At 36.9% G+C, this 9,867-nt stretch overlaps 1 long non-coding RNA gene across 1 annotated transcript; it reads left to right on the top strand.

Annotated features, from left to right (window-relative positions):
- Window positions 1–1,491: 1,491 nt before the first annotated feature.
- On the top strand, window positions 1,492–8,774 carry LOC143883970 (uncharacterized). The gene is made up of 5 exons (XR_013252620.1): window positions 1,492–1,649; window positions 2,970–3,182; window positions 7,448–7,483; window positions 7,595–7,650; window positions 8,238–8,774. It is a non-coding gene; the product is annotated as an uncharacterized LOC143883970 (long non-coding RNA).
- The last annotated feature ends 1,093 nt before the right edge of the window (window positions 8,775–9,867 follow it).

Here is a 9,867-nt window from a genome sequence, read left to right as displayed (position 1 = left end):
AACGGCCCCTAAAAGAAAAGAACCTTTCGCTACATAACAAAAGAGTGGAGTGCTAAAATCATTTCCCTATTGGAAATAAGGATCTCCATAGGTAGCACGAATTTAGTACATATCCAAAGTAAGGCCTATCAAATCGACCATTCAAATCATTCAAAAGGTGAAACCCACTATGCTTTAGAGGGCATGTCGTGTTGTATTACAATGAGGCATGCCCTACTTACGCATTCCTCTTCGAGGAGGTTAATTATTTTGTAAATTTTTGAATTAGTTATAGGTTAATATGATATTTCACGTGAAATGTCAGAAAGTAGGGTGAAGGAGAATTGGAACATTTGGATCTTGGGAGAAAATGGTGGGAAAAAAAATAAAAGTTCCATGTAAAAAAATTTCGAGGCCTAGTAGGTTTGCAAAATTTCTTTTGAAAATATGTAAAAAAAAATATTTTGAAAAAAAATTCCTTGGAAAATGATAACTAAGCATTGGGAGAAAAAAAATTCATGAAAAAGTTTCCAATAAAATTTTTGTTTTTTTGTTTTGTTTTGTTTTTGCATCAAGCAGCTACTAATGTTGCCTGGTCATCATAGATCCTAGTGCATATGACACCGTCCTCCTCCACTCTCCAATCTTTGTTAAGATCTTTCATTTTTCCAGTTATAAATTAGTCTTTCCCCTTGGACATTTTATGTATCTTCTCATACCCATGGTTAGACACCTCATTTTGTTCAAGCCAAACCTAAACTTTATTATAAACTTAGAGGTCGTGTCTTCGATAGATGACCAATTGTTATCTCTTGAAACTGTTGGAGAATATCTTAACCCATTGTTTTTTTAAAAAACTAGCTTGCGTTTTGAAATAGGAAAAAAATATGCTTCAGGAGTGTTGTGCTACCGTAAAATACCTATCAAGTTGAAGGGAAAGTTTTATAAGACAGTTGTGAGGCCAACCATGCTATACGGCTCAGAATGTTGGGCCACCAAGAAGCAGCATGTGAATAAGATGAGTGTAGCGGAGATGTAAATGCTTAGATGGATGTGCGGCCACACAAGGTTAGATAGAATTAAAAATGAAGACATAAGTAAAAAGGTGTCGGTGGCACCAATTGAGAAGAAGATGAGAGAGCACTGCTTAAGATGGTTTGGGCATATCCAACGTAGGCCTTTGGATGCTCTATTCAGAAGAAGTGACTCGTGCTAAGTTGTTGGAGTAAAAAAGGCAAAGGCAGACCGAAAAAAACTTGAGTAGAAACAGTGAGGAAAGACTTGACAGCTAGGAACATAACAAAGAACATGGTCTTGGATATAAGAGAATGGAAGAAAATGATCAATGCAGACAGGGGCGGAGCCACGTTTGCCATATAAGGGGCGGGGGAGGGGGGCATGAGTTGGGAAAATAAACTAATAAACATGCTTTTTAAGTATGTTTAGGAAAAGTTTTTCTAAGATTTTCTAGGAAAACAATTTCCAACAATTAAAACCTACTTAACCTTTTTGTGCAAATCACACGAGAAACCCTTTTTCCCGCTGCTCGATCCTCGTACGCCGTTCTCCGCCCGCCTCGCCGCCTCGGCCTCTCTCACTCCGGTCGTCGGAGAGTGAGAGTGAGAGTGAGAGTGAGAGTGAGATTGAAGAAGAAGAAGAAGAAGGAGAAGGTAAGGGCAGATTTTTTATTTTTCTCCTTTTCTCTTTTATAAAGCATGTGATTGATGAAATTTGCTCTAGATATGTCTGATAAAACCCTAGAAATTTTATGTCTAATTTTTGTCTGATTAATGAGATTTCCCTAGTTAACTCTTCTTAGTATTTCTGTGCTTTGGATTTATGTTTGATTTATGTCTGAGATAAAATGCTTTGGATTCATATTTTCAAACCCTAGATACAACCCTAGTAGAAATTATGTCTGATTTATGTCTAACAGAAGTAAAACCCTAGATTTTTTCAAACCCCGTATCTAGACAATTGTTTTCATAGCCTAAATGCATAGAGCTTATTTTACTAAAATGCCCTAAAATAGAACTTAAAGTTACAAAAAAACTGGAAGGTATTTAGTAAAAGAGAAAACGGTTCCTACACATGTGTAGAGAGTTCTCTACACACTAGCTTAAAATACAGTGGAGGCCCACATTGTTTGGGTCTCTGTTAGTTATCTGGATCCAATCGGAAATAATTTTGGATCCTATGACAGGACCCAAAATGTGTCCATGAATCCTAGTAATGTGTCTAGATTCTGTCCGTTTATGTTCAGATCTAATGGTTCATCGGACTGCCTAGGTGTTTATATCCCTAGTTATATTGGACTAAAAATTAAGCCCCTGTTTGTTTGGGATTTTGATAACCGATTGTGACTCCAAATTTGATTATTAGACTAAAAAATTAAACGTAAATTTAAATCTAAGAATTACTTATTTTTCCCCCCCCTTGTGTATAAATCCTGGCTCCGCCACTGCATGCAGACGAACCCAACTAGTATCAGGATTAGACTTAGTCAATTCGAGTCAGGTAGATCCTTTCACCTTCCTCATGAAAATTTTCTAGAGGATTCATTAGCCGACCCCAACTAGTTTGGGACAAAGGCTTAGTTGAGTTGAATGCATCAAATATTTGAAAACTTCATAAAAAACATAGAGGTCATGTGTTCCTATGATGACCAATTGTTATCTCTTGAATCCTTTGGAGAATATCTCAACACATTTTTCTTTTCTTTTCTTAAAAAAAAAAAAAAAAACTAGCTCGTGGTTGCATTTTGGTCCTCTAGTTTATGGCGTTGTACAGTCTAAATGACATTTTTTACCCTCAAGTACAAATGAAGTATAGAAAAATGTAATCTCCTTATCTTCTCTAATTTTTTCCTGTTTTTCCATGTCTGCAACTCAAAAGAAGAAGAGGAGGAAGAACACATCACACGCCATAACTCCGCCTCTTCTTGCTCTGTGGGACAGTTTCTTATGTAGTAATATCATGTTGTGGGGCAGCGGAGGTGCAGCCATTGTCTTCAAACAATAGCTTACGTGGATGGGGCTTGTCCGGCTGGATAATGGAACTGGTGGGCATTATTCACCTGCTGACTCGTGTAGAAATTGTGAATGAATCATATGGGAACTTCAACTTGGATCCTCCAAAACCAGGATCAGATCGTACTGATGGAGAAAATCGGAAAAATTGGACGGGAGTGATGAAAGGGAAAGGTTGGTACTCTTGTTTGGGAATTCTTTGTGGATGTAACTTATTTCAAATGCCTTTATTTTTCTTTTTTTCTTCACTTTTCTTTTCTTGTTTTATCGTGTTTCCTTTTTTGAAATTTCTTTGGAATCTGCTCTGTGTTCAAATAATTAGTGGGACTTTATTCTTGTAAGTTTCCCCATTTTTTTGTTATGGTATAGACATTATATTATGGGAAATGTTATCAGCACTACTGTGTATTTTGATGAGGGCACTCCTCACTTTATTAAAAGTATGGTATGGCCCGCACCATAGGATGATCCAAACCGTCCATTAGATGGGCCACAACCTAAATAGGTTGTGCCCCAAAAATCATTTCCATAGGTTCATCCTAACCCTTCGATCTGAATATTAGAGGGTTGATCCTAACCCTCTATAGATCGGAGGGTTAGGATCAATCTATGGAAATGTAACATTGTGAGGAGTGCCCTCATCAAAACACAGTAGTGCTGATAACATTTCCCTATATTATATATTGTAACATTGTCATCTAACTAAATAATTATAACATCAACAGATCAAAATCAATTTTCATATCCATATGATAATTTTTGACTTACATAGGATCCTTTCCTAGATCCTTTGATTGAGTTTATTCGAGTTGCATTTGACAATGAAATCCTTGTTCAATGACTTTGATGAGGCTATGTGGGCAACAATCACAACATTCTTACATGAATATTTGTTAAAAATTATATCATATTTAGGGGAAAAACTGAAAAATTGTTGTGCGAATTTAGTAACCTATGAACTATTATGGTGTGTTTGGTTGCAGAAAAGCCATGGAGGCTTAGAGATTTTGATTTGGGTGCCATGTCAGCAAAAATCCTTGTTTGGTTGGCAATATAGCTTTGAAATCCCTGAAGACTCCTAGGGGCGTCTCCTATTTAATCATTGCCCATCTGCTGACGTGTCACCCATGCCCCTCATGAAATTCAAGCCATAATCTGTAGAAAGGTGGAATTTTGCTTGAATTTCCTTGGGCATGTCTCTCTCTCTCTCTCTCTCTCTATATATATATATATATGACACCCCTACCACTATTCTCCGAGGTTGACAACCAAACAGTGCATACCACTATTCTCCCAGGTAAGTTCCAGCCTTCCAGGTAAATCCAATGCTTGTCTCCTCCCTGTTGACTACTCACATTTCTACTCTCCAAGGTAAATACCCGCAACCAAACATAACCTAGAGAATGAAGGCTGGATAATATGAAAATAAGGTAAAAAGTAAAAATGATTGCATATAGTTGATGATGTTAGATGTGTTTTGAAATAAAAAAGCGAAGAAAAGGGCTTCTGAAATTGCCTTTGTTTTAGCTTGGATTTTTAAAGTCTCATCAAGGGTATTTTGGTATTTCACACTGCTTTGAGAAAAGCTTTTGATTTCACTTTTACGTTTAGTTCCACATGGAAAAGTGTGAAGAGAAGCATATGCAAGGAATAGATCTGTCGGGTTTTTATTTTTTTATCTGTAGGCTTCACTTAAAGGTGATAAACTTGATCGATTGCATAGATTAGTTGACATTGCTGAGCAATATGTGCCTTGATCTTTGGGGACCTTGATTAATATCCCAAATGTGAGTTTGTTATGAATTTATTTCAAACAGTTTGAGAATATCTGATCGTATGTTGTCACTGTAAGTTTCTCTTCTATTTCGGGTTTACTAAGTTGCTGTTTACTCAACGATCTCTGTCTCTCTCTAATGAGAACTACCGTTTTTCATTGTTAATTGTGTTAGCTCAATGATATCTCTCTGATGGAAATTAGTGTTTTTATTTTTCAGTTAGTGTTACTGTTAACTCAACGATCTCTCCCCAGTAGAGATAAAATTGATTTTTAAATTATAGTGTTAATGACTCATTTCTGAACAATCCATGGAGACTTAAACTTGTGCTTTGGCCATCTTATGGAGACTCGAGTATACCCGTCCCAAATTAGTAATGCAAACCACATCTTGATCAGCTCAAAATGAGTCTGGCTTGGTTGAATCCTTGAGATAGAGTTGCCAAAATCCCATGTACGTTGGGAAGCTTCAACTAATCTCCAAGAAGGAGCCCAGATATCATGCCTCGGCCATTACTTAATGTTAACAAGTGATTTGATCAACGTGAACCCTATTTCCAACAAATGTAGTGTGTTGAAGTTACATTTATGGGGTTGGGCCTGTAGCTCAATGGTTGAGGCTCTGTATCTCAACCTTGAGGTCACAGGTTCGATCCCAGCTTACCTACCAAAAAAAAGTTACATGCATATAGTGTATATAACTTAAAATATGTTTTCATAGGTTAGTGAATGATTTAGATTTTTTTAAATAGTGAACTAAACAATATTAAAAAGTAAATGGTTAGATTTTATGAAATAAAAGCTACTAATAATTCATGAAGCTCTCGCCTTGGAAGAAAAGCTTGCATTCTCTATAGCTCGGATTACGCTCATCAAGGTTATGCTAGCCAATTTGCCTTTGTACATGAAGTCTCTACTTAGATACCTGATTAATGGAATGATAAGGAAGAGAGTAGAAAATAGCACTCGGTGAGTTGGGATCTTGTTTCCAGGCTTAAGGGGTAAGCGGATCTTGGTATTTGTAGTCGCAGAGATTGATTAGCGGATGCAAGATGGAAAAGCGAGATTCTAGGCATTGAGCTTTGACACCAAGATGATGTAGGACAACCAACTGGAAACAAGTTCCTCCAGGTTTAGGTTCAGATCAGGATGTAATGGGTAAACAGGATAGATTTATGGGAACCGACTTAAGTAAATTTAAGGGTATGGTTTCGGGACTGTTTAGCCATGTATAAAAGAGAGTTGCGGATCTGGACAAACTTGTTAATAGGGTAAAAAGGTGAGGCATTCTTGTCTGATTTAGGGTTAGGAAGGTCCGTAATTTCAGATGGTACTAGGAAATTAACTGTGTAGCTTTCTGGGTGGACTGGATAGACTGTAATGGACTGTAACAGGTCTGGTAATGGACTGTTAGTAAAGGAAGGCAAGTTATCTGATATACAGAAAGGCAAAGAGAGGGATCAGAGTGAGGGTATTAGTTAAGGTGCAGGTTTTACAAAGTTCTGGAAGTTTGTACGAATCTGGAATGATCTGTAAAAGAATTTATGACAGATCTGAAGTAACTGTGGTAACAATCATATAACGGTTCAAGAATTAATTTCTAAAGGGAAATAACTAGGAAAGGTCTAGGGTAGGTCTGTAGGAGATTATACTAGGTGGGTAAAGCGGTGTAAAGTTTGTAAACAGAAAATCCACAGGCTGTTGGGATGGTAAAACCCGTAACAGATTTATAATTATGTTACAAGTTTATAACCAATGGATGGATTAAAGATTGAAAACTGGGACAGCTCTGCAGGGTTTGATAAATATTCGAAAGTTAAATTGTGGGTTTGATTGGGGATTGAATTTTGATGGTGAGAGGGTTAAGTTTGAGCAATGGGTGAAGGGAAGGGATGGGAAAGGTGATCGGTGGTGAAAGTGGAAGGCTTAACAAGGTGGACGGATGGTCACAGGTTCAGAAATAAAGAAAATACTGTGTAAGGGAAGAAGAAGAGGAACACAACAAAGCTAAAAAAAAAAGCAAAATACTAGATTCTTCTCCTAGGCTAGAGGTATCACACCACAGCTTGAGAGTTTAAACTCATATCATTCAATCATTCATTAATAAGGTTCAAGGCCAATGATCATTACATTCAATCTTTGTTTATGAATGTCCAAGAACCAACCTTTTGAATGTTTAAAATGGTGAAAGAGTGACATTGTATTCAAACCATTTGGGTCTTGATTCTTGACTAGAAGGGCATAGAAAGATCCAACATCAAGAAGATGAAGAGGTCAACCGATCCCTTTACTCTGAAATCAAGCAGATTTCATGTGCACCTTTTAAGTTCTTTATGGTGATTGGTAAGGAGGTTCCCTTGTAAGATGAAGCTTTTTTTTTTTTGAGAGATACCTTGTAAGCTGAAGTATACTTTTGTTTTCCTGCAAAACACATAAAACATTAATCGAGCATTCTGAGCTTGAACCTTGTGACTGATTTTGGTATTGAGAAATGTAAAACCTTACTCAACTATTTGATTCTTCATTCTTGAATTGAAAATTCATAAAAGGGAGTTCTATATTTGCTGTTCTCTTATTCCTAACTTTTTGCATTTTGATGAGAAAATGTGCTATTTCTCATGTTATCATTGATTTAATTGTTTGTATAATCTGTTTGTTACTGTAGAAAACATTGTTTGGGGGTGCACGACCACCAGAACTGGTAACTGTTCTTCCTTCCCTTGTGATTTTGATATTTTTCAAGGAAGCATTCTTAATTTCCTCCTAGGCCTCTTCTTTTACTGTCACACGTCTGGTGTTGCATTCATTGCAGGTCCTGAAAAACGTTGGGTTGATGATATCGTCATAAAAAAACCTTGATTTGCACAGGTATTTCTCCGATTCTTGTGGATTCTTCTCTTCTCAAATTGGATTTATATTTAGCAAAACTTCTGCACTTTCATATAAAATATTTAATATATGATCAAAATGTTGCCATTGTCTCCATAAAGACATAAAATGCCTCACAGGGATCGGTTTACCAAATCCCTTCCTTTGTCCTGCACTTATTTAGTTCACCTGTTGCACAGTATAGTTGTAGAAACTTCATGTTTCTGTGGGAAGCTCACTGTTCCAATTCTCTCTAAATTAATGGAAAGATTCTCTCTAAATTAATGGAAAGAGACTTGGCCAACTTTGTGTAAAATCTTTCCAGGCTTGGTCTCATGATTAATTCATATTTAGAACTTTCTAAACTCAAGGCTAATAACCCGAGCCGGTTAAATTGGTAAATAAGCAACCTTTTCCACCGGTTAAATTCATATTTCTTCTACGCATCAGTAGGTTCAACCCTTCTGGGAACACTTAGTGAGTTATTTTGGTCAAAATTTTCTAAACTGTTTGATGAATGACCTTTTTGTTAGCGTTGCTCTTTGCGTCTCATAGCTGTCTTAACATCAATCATATTGGCTGTGTAGGGGTGAAACATGATGTTCCCAACTGCTCGACATGTTGAAAGGCCTGAAAATTTCCCACCTGACCAGAGAATTGGGAAGGATTCCGAGAGAAGTTCCCCAGGCAGATGCCGAGAAAATGAATGTGCAGGGGATTTCTTGGCAGAATGAGAACAGGAGAAATGGTAAGAATACCGAGAAGCACCAGGAACAACGGCCGCAAGAGCTTGAACTGGTAAGAATACCGAGAAGCACCAAGCCTATCGAGCTGCCAAAACTGCACCCATCTGATGCTTAATGCACAACCAAACAGGTTTATGTATATTTGGTTGACCATTTGATTGGTTTTTCTAGTAGAAGTAATGATAGAGCAAACCAAGTTTGTGAAGTGATTTTGGGGTGAGCCTCTAGATCAATTGGTTATGTCGGAGGTGACCTGGGTTCATATGGAAGTTTTGAACCAGGGACCCGAGCTTGAACATGTGGAGAGTTGTGGGCTTTGCAGTGGACGGGTTATGAATAAAAAATCATACGAATCGGACAATCGAAACTATTCCACAACTAGGTTTGCATGCTGACCTTCCATTTGAAGGTTAATGGAATTAATCACAAAAATGGCCCCTTCAGATGCTACCAAAATTGGTTCTTAGGTCAAAACAAATTTATAAAAGTTAGGAAAATGTTGGAAAATGTTTCAGAAAAGTGCTGAAAAAAATTTGAGAAAAGGGAAATGTGTTTTTAATTACTTTTGAATGTCTCAGTTGATATACAAATATATGAGAAATCGATGAATTATTCGTTAAAATATTATTCAGGGGAAATTTTCAGCTTTATTCAGGGAATGTTTTAACTGTGTTTTCAAATAAGATTATTTTAGTTTCTTCATGAAAATTTTCTAAAGGATTCATTAGCCGACCCCAACTAGTCTGAGACAAAGGCTTAGTTGAGTTGAGTAGAATTTTATTTGCAAATGGGGACAGGCATCCATTTAAAAAAATAAAGTAAGATCCACTCCATTCGATGATCCAAACCATTCATTTGTTGGGCCCTGACTTAAATAGACATTGCCCCGAAAATAATTCTCATAACCCTCCAGTCTCATCATCTAGGGATGCCATATTATAACAGTATTTATGGATTGAAGGCTAGGATCATCCTATGCAGATGTTTTTGGAGGACGCTCTAGTCTTATCATCTAGTGATGGCATATTATAACTGTATTTATGGATTGAACGCCAGAATCATCCTATACAGATGTTTTTGAAGGATGCTCTATTTAAGTTGGGGCCCAGCAAATGAATGGTTTGGATCATCGAATGGTGTAGGCTTCAATGTATTTTTAAAAAAAAATATGTGCATGTACATACACACATCATATAAAAACTTCATTGATATAACTCTTCAACCATTATTCGCAAATAAGTATACTTAACTTTAATACCATTCACATATAAGACTCTATGCAAATTATTTATAGAGGAACTTAAAATTCTTGGTAAGATCTCTCTATCATCCACTTGAGAAAGGAAGATTAGCAAGGTGTAGGGATCTGGGTAGAAACTCACCCTTAAAAGCTAGCCATTAAGGCGAGGGTGCCAATTCCCTTATAAGCCCATCAACATCCCTTAATTTTCTAATGTGGGATTCTTACTTT

The sequence above is a fragment of the Tasmannia lanceolata genome, unplaced genomic scaffold (genome assembly GCF_043159265.1).
Source record: "Tasmannia lanceolata isolate RefF3 unplaced genomic scaffold, GAP_Taslan_0.1 ptg000008l, whole genome shotgun sequence".
NCBI classification, from domain to species: Eukaryota; Viridiplantae; Streptophyta; class Magnoliopsida; order Canellales; family Winteraceae; genus Tasmannia; species Tasmannia lanceolata.
The sequence above is the reverse complement of the archived record's forward strand: the minus strand, read 5'-3'. Positions and strand labels throughout refer to the sequence as shown.